The sequence below is a fragment of the Cibotium barometz genome, chromosome 15, assembly GCF_041138505.1.
Source record: "Cibotium barometz isolate CiBa-2024 chromosome 15, ASM4113850v1, whole genome shotgun sequence".
Taxonomy (NCBI): domain Eukaryota; kingdom Viridiplantae; phylum Streptophyta; class Polypodiopsida; order Cyatheales; family Cibotiaceae; genus Cibotium; species Cibotium barometz.
Window position 1 is genome coordinate 57183349 of NC_141060.1, and position 14055 is coordinate 57197403.

At 38.3% G+C, this 14055-nt stretch overlaps 1 pseudogene across 1 annotated transcript; it reads left to right on the plus strand.

Moving 5' to 3' along the window:
- Positions 1 to 10892: 10892 nt before the first annotated feature.
- On the plus strand, positions 10893 to 13852 carry LOC147631456 (exocyst complex component EXO70B1 pseudogene; annotated as a pseudogene). Its single transcript, XR_015267593.1, has one exon. The product of XR_015267593.1 is annotated as an exocyst complex component EXO70B1 pseudogene (transcript).
- The last annotated feature ends 203 nt before the right edge of the window (positions 13853 to 14055 follow it).

The following is a 14055-nucleotide window of genomic DNA, read 5'->3' on the forward strand; positions in this document are numbered from 1 at the left end:
AAGCTTTTATTTATCAAGCTTAGACTTAAACTTTAATACTTTTGTAAAGCGTGATATGTTGTAACCCTAGCCTCAATTTATGGACACTCTATTTTAAGCATAAGAGAGTGTCGTACAAGTAAAAGAACCTTTTTGTATTTTTGGAGACTATGGTCTATTTTTGGAGTGAAAGAATTATATAAATACTCATGTGTGGGGAGAGGCCACACACATAAGGGGGGGACGATTGTACACAATGCTGAGTTGTTATCATGAGCTAATTATTTTACTTGTGTTATTTATTCAATTCTTGAATATGTTGAACTTATGTTTTTTTATGAGTTTGAATAATCTATTTTCTTACAAGTATCTATTTTCTCTATTTTCTTAGAAGTGGATCCGTGTCATCTCCCTCCTCACCCTCTTCAAAAAATTTAATCAAGGTCAACTAGTGAATGGGGGTCACTCTCGCGCGGTAACAAAGTTTGTGGTGGAAGGATTGGAGGTGGCAAGAGTATGTCGGGTACTATGCGGATTCTTCACTGGGCTACTTCATGGCCAGATTGAGGTGCATTGTGCTGTGTTGGTGCTGGCAGAGCCACCGGTTGCCTCAAATTACCTCAAATTACCTCAAATTAGGTGGCAAGGCCTACAATAGAGGCTTGAGCCACTCTTTGGTGGTAGTAGTTCAATGTTTCAAGATTTCCCTATCTTTGGCAATAAGCACAGTAGAGAGTTGATCTGGGTCTCAAATGTGGATATTCTATACTAAGTGGTTTGCTTGATAAATCGGGCACCACACTAGTTCTCTCTTGGGATAAAGATGAGGTTGCCCAACCTAGTCACAGCCTTGACCTGTTCTCCATTGTTGGGTCATTTGCTACATCAATGCAGCTACCGGTTGCTCCACTTATTCTCTTAAAGAGGATTCCTTTCCTTTCCCTTCATATTTTGTGCTTGTGGTTTTGAAGGAAGCCTTAGAAGTGCCCTCTTGCAATTCTTGAGAATGAGTTCCCTTGAAATTGTCTTTGAAATCCATGGCACTTTTGTAGCATTTCTCAAAGGAGGCGTGTCCAAGAGCATATAGAGAATTGTGCAAGGCTACATCTTCAAGTCCCTCTAGGAATCGATTGATCAGTCTTTCGTCAAAGAACTTGTCCCTATCATTATAGTGAGAGTGAAGATATCTCACCCGATTCATATAGTCCTAGATGGATTCCCCCTCCTACTTTACATTGTGCAACTATTCAACTAGACTCCATCAATTTCCCTATCTCAAATATCCTACTTTGAAAGCTTCTTTCAAGGTGTTAAAGGTAGCCTTATCTTCTGTTTTTAGTGATCAGAACCATTGTCCCTCTTTTTCATCGAGGGTAAGGCCAAAGGAACTCACCTTAACCTAATCTTCCACGTGGCCATATGCTTCACAGATCTGGTTAAACATCTGTAGATGAGGTATGGGATCTCTTGACCCATTAAACTTAGTGATAAGTTTGGAGATATGGGCTGGTTTGTTCCTTTCTGGTCTTGGCCATTGCATCAGCTATATTTTATTATATATATATTATCTTTATCTCTCTAACTCCTTTTCTTCTACTCTCTCTCTCTCTCTCTCTCTCTCTCTCTCTCTCTCTGTGTGTGTGTGTGTGTTATTTATGATTTATGCAGAGACATATCATTAGTCATTTTAAAGTCTCTCTCTCTCTCTCTCTCTCTCTCTCTCTCTCTCTCTCTCTCTCGTACACACACACACACACATGTAATACACAAATAATTACTCTTGCTTTTTGTGTGTGTGTTTGGTGTGAAACATAGTTGGGACAGCGTGAGAGAGAAATAGAGAGAGAGGTAGAGAAAGAGAGAGACCATAAGTTTTTGGTTGTTTTGGTTTTTGTGTGTGATTATGTAAAGGCTAGGCACAAGTTCAATAGCCTGTAAAGTTGGTGATTTCGAATATCATTCTCTATTCAACTTCAAGTTAGTATTATTATTTCCTTGATTTTGTGAAAGGGTAGTTACCTAAAGATTTTGTGACAGTAATGATGTTTTTGTTCAAGGAAAAAATTGAGTCAATTAACCAGGGTAGTTGCCTAAAGATTTTGTTTAAGGAAAAAATTGTATTGCAACTTTCCACATATGGCTCTTTGTGGTGATATTTATGAATTCTCTATTTTCTCGGTTTTTATATCTCTCTTTCTATTTTATTCTCAATCTTTCTTTTTCTGTCTCTCAACATGTTTTATATTTTTATGTTTTTTTCTTGCTCTCTCTCTCGCTCTCTCTCTCTCTCTCTCTCTCTCTCTCTCTCTCTCTCTTTGGAGTAATGCCTTTGTTAGCAAAGAAAGGTGAGAGATTGGAGAGAGATTATCACTTATTAGCGTTATACATAGAAATTAAAGGCCTAAATGGATTTTGTTTGTTAGACACACTTTTCTATTATAAATTTCTTTCATAATTACATCATGTTTACTATTGTATGGAGTCTATCCTTTAGAGTAGGGTCACATGTGTGATATATGTGTCCAAGATCATATGTAAGGATAATGGCACTTGAAGTAGAATAAATGTAATAAGATAATATTTTGCTGTCCCTTTGAAGTTAAGAATGTTTAAAAAAAGAAAATTAGTATTTGCTTTTACGTTTTTCGAAGGAGGTTGAAGATGGTTAGGAGTTATATATACCTGAGTTTGAACCAAGTTCGTCCGCTTCAAATTTTGGTAACACGCGTATCTTGTCGTGAAGAAGGGCTTGCATTAAAAAAAATGATACTAATTTAACGAAGTACTTTAATGTAAATGAAATGAAATTAAAACATTTGGAAGGGTTGAAGATGAGGAGGAGCATAGAGAATTCTATACTATAATCCCAACTCCTATGGTCCTTCAAGATCCTATCACAATGAACATTAGAATGTTCAGGTACATAGAGATATGGCACGAGGCCCTGCTTCTTTTGATTTAAATAAGCTACCTATAGATGAGATTGGTCGTATTGATGATTTTCAACCTATTTCTTATGTTGTTTAGTGATGTGAAAGGTATTAAATCTGAATGTCATTTATAAGGCGTGTGTATTCATTTCCTCAGATTTTAAGCACCCTGCAACCATGTGTACTCTTCACTCTCTTTAGGGACCCCTACTTAGAAGTGCCATTTTTGTGGTGCACTAATTTGGAAATGTGAGGCGTCAAGCAAGCTTTGACAACATGTGGGTAAACAATGTTATGAAAGTGGGAACATCTCTTTAGTGCCTTTGGAAAATCCTCCTCCTACATTGGTTAATATGTTTCTTGGTAATGATAATGTAAGTAAGGAATAAGGAAGAATATATGTTCTTATAATAACAATGCCTTAGCATTCATTTCACTGGGTGCCCACTTGGATAATTGTAAGGTTCCCCCCTTCCAAAATAGGAGAAACACTTAAGATAGTCTACTAAGTCTTAACTTGGAGAAAATTTCCTACTCGTCGACACCTTGACCATGTAGAGATTCAAGGATACGATTTGTAGGTAAGATCTAGTCCTATCCCACAAGGGGAGCATGGTCTTCTAAAAATCAAATCACCCATAGGGTAATTGATCATAATTTGGGTAACTACTAATCTTGATTTCCTAGAGACAACACTTTTTTCCTCATCCATACAAGGCACAACCGTTGGCCTAGTCTTCTAGAATAGAGTTGCCCGAGAACCTCTTTATCTAGCATAGGGCTTTCACTTAATTTGTTGGAAAGTTACCTGACTAATCGGGTCAACCCGTCCGTAGGATGGTACTGTCGAGGCACTCCATCCTCCCACCTTCCACCCTACTCGCGTCAATTTGTTTTCTAATTAATCCTATCACATTGCTTGACATAAATAAACATGTTCCTTAATTAAGACCCTTTCACTTAAAACAACCTCTTTCCACAATATAATAATGCTAAAGACAAGATTTATAGAATTTTTTTTTATACAAGAATCAATTTCATACAAGCCAAACCGGCTCTTTTATTCTTTTCCTTTATATTGCCGGATGCGACCTTCCAGCCTCTACATGTTGGGCAAAACCCTACAGGACCATACACCTCATCGTCGGCCTATTGTCCCCTCAGGCTACGTCGCTCGATCCTCCCGCCCCTTAGAGGGATGTCTATGCGCTAGGGTGGGCTTATTCACCGCACTAGCCTGGGCCCTCAGAACTAGACATCATCACAATCATTCACTGACTCTGGGCCTTACTAACGTCTTCGTCGTTTGGCTACACAAGCACAAGAACAGGGCAGAGTCAAGGCAGGGCTATACCTTAATTTAACCAAGATAACAATCCATTTACTCAACTAAACCATAGGACTAGAATCCACGTTACCTTCTTAAGAAAACAACCCTTTCACAAAGATTTTAACATTTCAACTTGAGATTACGACATTATTTATTAAGGCATATGTTGTTATTTAAAAGAATAAAAACTTTAACTAGTAAATCAATGAAATAGATCACTATTAACATTTAATAGAGAAGCCAGGGCCATACCTCAACCCCTAAGAATGATATATAATTGAAAAACAAAAAATATATATACCTTATAAAAATTTATCGTTTATCGTTGTCTTTGCTCATTAATAAGAGATTCAGAACTTGATATATGAGAATAGAGAGTCTTCTAGTACCTTCGATTATGATTGAAATCATCTGATTATCCCCAAGATTTATCTCCTCTTACTCGTACTCTGTCTTTTCTCTCTTCCGAAGATCTATGGCAAAGTAGCCTTCTCTTGCAAGGCTACGACATACTATTCTTTCTTTAAAAGAAAAGCTATGGAATAGTAGTCTCTTCCTCATAAAAGCCATAGCAAGCTAGTTTTCTTTTCCAAGAGATTAGATAAGAATGAAGGGATATACGCATCTCAAGGTCTAGAATCACCTTGCGGCTACTAGCTGCATTCTTACAGTTTCCTTATGTAGAGACCTTGACAAAACCAGCAAATTGTTTCAACCATAACTCTCTGATAAAAACTCAGAATATGGTCATGTAGCCACTCAAAAGAACCAAAACGCATCTAGAATACAAGCCAGTGTGAGTAGAATAGCTTTTTTCACTAATAAGTGGGTCATATTGCTTCTTATAGAAGACCTGTGCCATCAATTCAGGTCGATCTTGGGCAGCCTAACGCGACAGTAAAGCATTGCTTATTTTATCCCACTTAGGATTGCAAGTAAAGGTAATAAAGAGGTCTGGTTTATCCATCTTCCTAAAAATTGCCATTGAATCCTGATACAATTAATGCATATATCGAGGCTCCCCAGTATATGTAGATGGCATAAATATCCTACGTCCCCCAGCAATGCCCCCATGGACTCTGTTAACCCCATAGCTTATATTGACCATATCTACAAGCCCTTGGTATACTTCAACACACAATGCTTTCTAGTTATTACGTATCCTTACTAATCTTGATTCTTCCATGTTGCTATATGCATCAACAATGTACTGTTGCAAAAGTCGACCACTACGTAGAAGGCATGCATTTATATCTTTCCTTATTTGTAATCTATATACATAATATTGCCATTGAGTTACATTATTTATCTCCGCATTAGAACCTTGTCCATTCCTACCATGGAGTGGAATTCCAAGATGCCAATCATCCTCTCCTCGAGGAAATAGAAGAACATATAAAAGAGCCATATATGAACGATTCAAGTTAGATATTCTTTTTATAACACCTGTGTGAAGACATTGTTTGAATATCTCTGTTACCTACATGAAAATCATCCCCTTGACCTTGCATGATAGCAGCTACCTCACTACCCGTAGGAACCAAGTACTTCCTTGAGGTTGATCGAGCTTTAGTTGATGACCATTCTCAAATCTGCATGTGGACTAGATTGTAACATTTCTCTCATTGTATGAAATGCACACGTGTGCGGATTATATTCATATATAATTGTTTATAACCTTTTAAGCACATTATGATTTAAAGAAGGTATCCCATGAAGTCTATTCTCCAATTCATGCTCCATATTATACATATATAATTAGGCAAATTGAGGAGCCGCACTTAGTATCAGTACCATGGATTCAAAAATTAAATACATCTTCCCTCTAGTGAATTGATTATTGTAAGGTCCCTCTTAAGCCATGTATGTGTCTCTTTTAATACAGATTTCAAGAAGGAAAGAGAGTGCACTTAGAGAATAGTGAGACAACAAGGCTAGAAACATTAGGAAAGTGATAGAATAAAAATATTAGCTCCAAAAAAAAAATCCTAAAAGAAATAAGAAGACAAGAATAGTTCTATTACGAGATAAGTATCTCCATAAATAGAAATTCGAATTTAGGTGATAGGAGGTCGTATTTAGAGTATTTTTACATATTTAGAGTCCATGCATACTAAAAATGTGGAAAAACAACGTGTTTCTAAAGATGATTTATTTGCGGCTATATACAGACGTTTTTGCGTAGTGGTATTTGTTTCTTTTATTAAATTTCAAAAAAGAGGCTTGCCACATGCACATATATTATTAATAATGGAAAGTGGATGTAAACCTATTGAGATTGCTCATTATGATAAGTTGGTATTATGTGGTGAACTTCCAGATAAGGTGATATTTCCTAAGTTGCACAACATAATCAATCATTGTAATGTGCATGGACCATGTGGGGGAACTAAATATGCGCTCTCCTTGCATAGTTAATGGAAGTTGTAAACATCGTTATCCTCGAACGTTTTCTGACACTACTATCGTTTATGACTATGGGTATTTAACTTACATGGCGAGATGATGGTAGTTTCATCCAAGTAAAGGATCATAGGGTGGATAGTCAATGGGGGGGCTATTTCATATAACCCTTTTCTCTCTATGAGATACAAAGCCCATATTAACATAGAAGCATGCTCTACCATTACACGAGTAAAATATTTGTATAAGTATGTATACAAAGGACATGATAGAGCTACTATAGATTTGCAAGATACACATGGGGTTATTGATGAAGTTAGTCAATATCTGGATGCACGGTACGTGTCTATGTCAGAGGCATGTTAGTGCTTATACTAATATGATTTGCATGATGAAAAACCTAATATACCAAGGTTGCATGTCCATCTTCTGATGCAAAATAATGTTATATTCAATGACCATGATGATTTATGTGATGTAATTAGTTGTGATAGAAACCAAAGAACTACTCTCATCGAATAGTTCAGAGCTAATCAATTGCATGTAGATGCAAATAGCTTGTTATATGTTGATTTCCCTTGCAAGTGGGTGTGGAGTAAAGCTCTTTGATCATGGACTAGAAGAAAAAGAGAAAATATGATTGGACGTATGTATAATGGCAATCCTACCTACGCATGTTACAATGTGTAAAGGCTGTAAATCTTTTTTTAAGGATGTACGAATAGTGAATAGACATTTGTATCCCTATTTTAAGGCTGCATGTGAAGCCACATGAATGATGGAGAGTGATGAGGAGTGGTATATGTGTCTTCAACAAGAAGCTGCATTTCAGAAAAAAGGATTCTAATTGCATCAACTTTTTGTCATTATTCTGGTTTTTTGTGAGCCTATATCTCCGAGACAACTTTGAAACAAATTCTTGACTAAACTTTCAAATGATTTTTTTCATGGTTTGTGTTTGTTATTCTATAGCTAAGAATCAAGCTCTGTTACACATGCAAGACCTCTTACAACAATATGGAAAACGGCTACATGATTTTGAAGGGTTTCTTATTCCTAACAGATCAAGTGTTGCTACTATCAAACAATGGTTTGCTGATGAAGGAGATGATGTTTAATTCTGTTCAATAAGTCGATTTGGCTGTTTCCATGGAAAGGACTTTAAAGAGTTATCTCTGAAGAGCATTTGATACCATCCTTGAGGCTCTTTCTTTGAACAATGGTGGTGTTTTTTTCCTTGATGGACCAGGTGGATCGGGCAAAATGTTTCTTTATAATGCCTTGCTATCTTGATTACATGAAGAGAATCAAGCTGCTTTGGCATGTGCATTATCTGGAATAGCTGCATGATTACTTTCAAATGGAGGTACTACACACTCATGTTTCAAAATCCCATTGGTTCTCAATGCTTCTAGCACATGTGGTATCAAAGATAATTGGCTGAGGTGTTGAAGCTTGCAAGGTTGATCATTTGCGATGAGGCTCCAATAATGCATCAATATGCATATGAAACATTGGAGAGGACATTAAAAGACATTATGCAAAGTGATATAGTGTTTGGTGGGAAAATTATCCTCTTGGGTTGTGACTTTAGGAAAATCTTACCTGTTGGCAAAGGGATTGCGTGAGGATATTGTTGATGCAACGTTGTGATGGTCATATATTTGGAGATATGTGAATGTTTCAAAGCTCACCCAAAACATGCGGGCAATTCAGAGTGCTTATGATTGTACATAACTAGAATTTGTCAAATAGACTTTATAATTGGAGATGGCTCTATAGACCATCTAAACAATCAAGGTAGAGTGGTAATTCCCATCACGAATGTTGATCCATGGGAACTCCCTTTTGAGTTTAGTATAATGGGTGTACAAAGAGTGGAGGATTATGCATGTTTTTTCAAAGACCGCACTATTCTTGCACCACAAATTGTAGAAGTCAATGAGATCAATGAACTAGCCTTGAGTGCATTACTCGGTCTTGAAATAGAATACATAAGTGCATATTTCTTCTGAGAATGATAGAATATTGTATCTAATTGAGTACGTGAATAGTTTGAACTTAGGTGATGGTTACTCTCCTCACCGCTTGCTTCTAAAAAGATGAATGCTCCTATCATGCTGCTTCGCAATTTGGACCCTCGAGCGGTGGGGACTTTGTAATGGTACCAAATCGATATACAAGCAATTTCACTCAAATATAATAGAAGTAGAAATTATTACAGGTACAAACATTGGAGACAGGGTCTTCATTCCCAGGATAACATTCATACCATCTATGCTTTAATTGCCTTTTGACATGAGAAGTAGATAATTTCCTGTGAGGTTAGCTTTTGGTATGTCAATAAATAAGTCCCAAGGATAAACATTAAGTGTGTTAGGACTTTATTTGGGCCAAAAGTATTCACACATGGATAATTGTATGTTGTTATGTCACATGTTAGATCATCAGATGTAGTGAACGCGTGTGTAAAGGATACTGTGGAATATGAAAGTAGCATAAAAGGTACAAACAAAGTCTACACAACCAATGCTGTCTATAAAGAGGTATTACAAATGGCTTGTAGAAGAATATAAATGTAATCTATGCCCAAAAGGTAGAGAACAAGCTATTGATACATCAGCCTACAAATGGCAGAGACTATATTCATAGATATCTTTGTATCAATCAAGTAAGCATTTGAAAGGTGAATGTTTGCAAAGATGTGACCTGTGCAATCTATGTTGTCTTTCAGTAAGTGTGCATGCTTTCAAGTTCATTAATGTTTCTTTTAGAATGTCAATTATTTTATTGTGATTCAAAGATATGAAGCTAAACAGGAGTTGGATGGAAAAACTCCTTGAATTTATCTCCGGCCGCACTGGCGCTACTCTTGTTAGTAATATTGAATTTATCTCCCACACTGGCGCTACCCTTGCTGGTAATATTGAATTGATATATATAAATCTACTTACATTGTGTGGATTAAATGGTTTACATTGAGGTAAAGCCATCATCCAGATCCACAAGTATGGAGTGCCCCATCTATTGCTCAAGGAGTGGTTCAAATTCTTGAGATGGCTGTAGGGGCTCGGTGAGTTCATCTTTGTTTTTTTAACATTTGGATAAGCAAATGTTTTGCTTTCATTTACAGTGGCATTATTAATTTTCTTGCTCAGTTCGAAATACTTAAGAGCTCAAAATCTTGAGTAAATGATTAGTGAAGTGTAGTGTTAATTTGATATTACGAGTAACATTGCTTAGGATGGATGTGGCAAGGAGATCATTTTCATTATGACAATGGAGACAAGATATCGAAGGTATTTGTCTTAACGTTTGCTATAATATAGTCATCATTGTTTACCATAATCTATTTAATCTTTATGACTCAATTGTAGATCCCCATCTTGGGAAGGACAAGCAGATCAAGCTATTAGAGAGAACATGTGTATTACGGTATAAAAACTTATTTTTAATATAGTTTTTATATTTAATTTTAAATATAAATTATTATTGATACATTTTTTGAAACATGGAATATCTTTATTTTTTTGAACCTAGACTATTGCTAGGTTTGTATGGTCGAGACACTTACAATGAGAGCTTTGGGCTCCTTGGAATTTTCAATCTAAGATTGCGAAAGATTGCAGATCAACTTCATGTATATGTAATGTTTGTAGACTATGAAAAACCTAATAAATTAGATTTTCGGTGCGTAGGCAGTGGACATTACAAAATTTTCTGATTTGTTGTCTACAAGCCTTTTGAAACGCCATTCATCTCAAATATTGATCCACTGAATGAGTTTTATAAGGTTTTATCTATCAGCTTTTTTTCTTTAAAAATTATACTTTGAAATAGCTAATGTTATTATCTTATATATATATATTTTGGACAGATAGAGACGAGGAGTATAGCCTTCCAAGGAGAGAGAATCCAGTTGCTCGAAAATTGTTCTAATGCTTTGCTCATGTGTGTTAAGATTGTCACCACTACATTTTGTTGGAATGCTAGATGTAATTTTTTGCCAAGTTTGGTGCTTTATTCAACGAAAAGAAAGTGCTTTAAAAGCTTCTATATGGATGTATATGGCAAACATATAGGTTACTAAGTTGAGGACCATGAAGCCCAAAATGGGCTTCAAATATAAAGCCTATCTCTACTGTGTCCCTTAGGACTAGTTTGTGTTTTTATACATGCAACTGGTCATGCCACTAGTAATAATAATGCAGCTATAGAATAAAAATGGGCGAAATTCTCCACCTAGCATTAATAATGCAGCCATTTACGTGTTCGATAGCAACGTGTAAACTTTTTAAGTTAGGTCGGAGAAGTGAAGGGGGGCGGCTAGAGTGAAAAATGAACCCGCTGCAGATTCTCTGTGATGTGATTCAGCTATGCAAGCTCTAAAGTACATTGAACCAACCATTCTCAGAAGCTTTTGTGAAGGGGAAGGTTTTGAAGAAGCAGCAGAAAAGCTCAACTCAAAGCAGGAGAAAATGCGTAGGGTTTCAGCTAAATCTCAGAGCAGAGAAGCTTCTAGGATTTCAGCCATACATCAAAACCGGCGATGTTTCTAGGGTTTTAGCCATATCACAGAGCAAGAAAAAAATTATAGGGTTTCAGAGCAGTAGAAAAGTTTTGGGTTTCAACACCGTAAAAATTCAGGGTTTCAGCAGCGGGACCTGTCTGTCTATCTGTGGAGAAGCAGCTGTGTGGGATTTGTGATCAAGGCTGGATCAATTTTCTTGGGCAGCAGAGATCTCAGAACAGGATCTGCGAACCGTTCCTTATTTGCAGCGGCGGCGGCAGCAGCAAGCTGTGCAGAGGCAGAGCTAGGGTTTCTGTCGACAGAGCTAGGGTTAAGGTTTGGTCATTATCTGTGCAGAGTCAGGGTTAGGGTTTACTCACGATTTAGGCATCTGCATCTACACATCGCATCAGCTTGCAACCAACATCTCGTGAGTCTCATGGATCCGCCTTTCCCTGTCACGCTTGCTGTCCTCCCGCCAGACATCAAATCTTGCGCTCAGGCTTTCCTCTATGTGCTACCCTGACTCTGGGGGCTCAAGAAACGCGTGCCTTACCCCAGCATTAGGTGGTTTTCTGCTTTACCAAAACTAGAAGTGGTTCTAGAAGGCCTCATGCTGGCATTGTTGAAAACCGGGGCAAGCATTACAGAAAGGTGCCATCTCTGATTTACATAGATCATCAACACCACCACTATCGTCTTCATCTTCTCATCATAATTTGTTCTCTCAGGCTGACATCACTGCCATCATCATCACTACCATCGTCACCTTCATCATCTCATTATTATCTATTCCTCCCACCACGTTCCCAACCATGGAAACACCACTGCTTCCGGCAAATCCGAGGGCTGCCCTTGATCAGGCTGAGAGGACAGTGATGGGGTCTGATGGCCCTGCTTCTCCTTCCTACTTGGAGGCTGTTGATAGTGTGCAGCACCTGATCGATGCCATGTCTTTGGAGCCGAATGATCAGCGAGATCATGGCACTATCGATGAAGCACAGAGCCTGATGCAACTTGCGATGTCTCGCATGGAGGATGAGTTTAGGCACTTGCTGGAAGTGCACAGTGAATCTGTGGATCCTGAGTGGTTGTTTGATCCTGTGGCCAATCCCTCCTTCGGTTCCATGTCCGAGGACATGACTTCTCAGTTTGCCGTGGGTGATGACTCAGGTGAGGGAGAGGAAGAACCAGCTTCCTCATGTCCTATCTCCAACCTGAAGCTGCTTCTTGACATGTTGCCCCCAGAAATTATTCCTGATCTAATGGAGATATCCGTGCGCATGATCAATTCTGGCTACAAAGCAGAGTGCTGTCAGGCTTACATCCAGATTAGAAAAGCCATTCTGGAAGAGAGTCTATTTAGACTGGGAGTGGAGAAGTTCAGTATTGAGGACGTGCAGAAGATGTCTGGAGTAAGCTTAGAGACAGAGATTGTGAAATGGATGAAGGCCCTTAAGGTCTCTGTTGGGGTTCTCTTTCCCAGTGAAAAGCAGCTGTGTGAACAGGTCTATTCACAATTACCTTTTGTTTCAGAGTGGTGCTTTGCTGAGGTGGGAAAAGGAGCCATGATGCAGCTTCTCTACTTTGCAGAGGCTGTGGCTATTGGTCGCAGATCCCCTGAGAAGCTGCCCAGGATTCTCGACATGTATGAAGAGCTTCGAGATCTTCTTGATGATATAGACTCCATATTTTCTGGTGCATCTTGTGCAAATCTACGGTCAGAAGCAACAGGAGTCCTCCATCGGCTTGGAGAAGCTGCACGAGGGACTTTTGCCGAGTTTGCTAATGCAATCAAGAAAGAAACTTCCCGGAATCCTGTGCCTGGAGGTGCTGTCCACCCTTTGACTCGATATGTGATGAACTATTTAAGATTGCTCTCGTGCTTCTCAAACACTCTCAATGAGATTTTAGGAATTCAGAGCAGTAGTGATTTGTTACCAACAAGGGTTGATGAGGGTAGCAACCCGGGATCTCCATTTGATGAGAATGTGAGGCAGCAGCGGGATGAGTTGCCCCTTTCCATTCAGACCATCTTTGTGATGGATCTCCTTGAGGACAATCTCGAAGGGAAGTCCAAGCTTTACAAAGATCCTGCTCTTTCATTCCTCTTCTTGATGAACAACTATCAGTATATTGTTCAAAAGGTCAAGGCTTCTGAGGTGCGTATGCTGCTGAGCGATGATTGGTTGAGACGACACATGAGCAAAGTGAGGCAGTCCCATAATGGGTATCTAAGGGCAGCATGGACAAAGGTTTTGCAATGCCTGAGGGGTGAAGGAATACATGCTGGTGGAAGCTCCTTTTCGAGTGGTGTTTCAAGGACAGTGCTCAAGGAAAGGTTCAAAGCATTCAATGCTGCTTTTGAGGAGATTGTCAAAATCCAACAGAGTTGGACAGTTTCTGATCCTCAGCTATGTGCTGATTTACGCATTTCTATCGTAGAAATGTTGTTGCCTGCTTATAGGGCTTTTATGGGTCGCTTCCGGAATCATTTGGAGTCAGAGAGGCACCCAGAAAGGTACTTGAAATACAGTGCAGAGGATTTAGAATGCATTCTGAATGATTTGTTTGAGGAAGGCACCTCCGTCCACCGGAGAGGATCTTTCTCAACTACCTGAGCTGTAATGTAACCTTGTTTGTAGTATTTTGTTCTTTGTTTTTCTTCTCTAAACAAATAAAGTTAAATGATTCGATTAATTCTGAAAATGACTATCACTGTTGATTAATACCATTTTGATGTGTATCTGCTAACTAAGACGTGTAGTATTCACATGACCTTTTTGGGGCCACCAGTATTTGCATTCTACACCTAGCATCCTGTATTTGCCTGATTTAGATTTAAGTTTTTTATGAGGCAAAAATGACAGAGATGGTAAGATGATTTATCTGTTTGAAGTTAA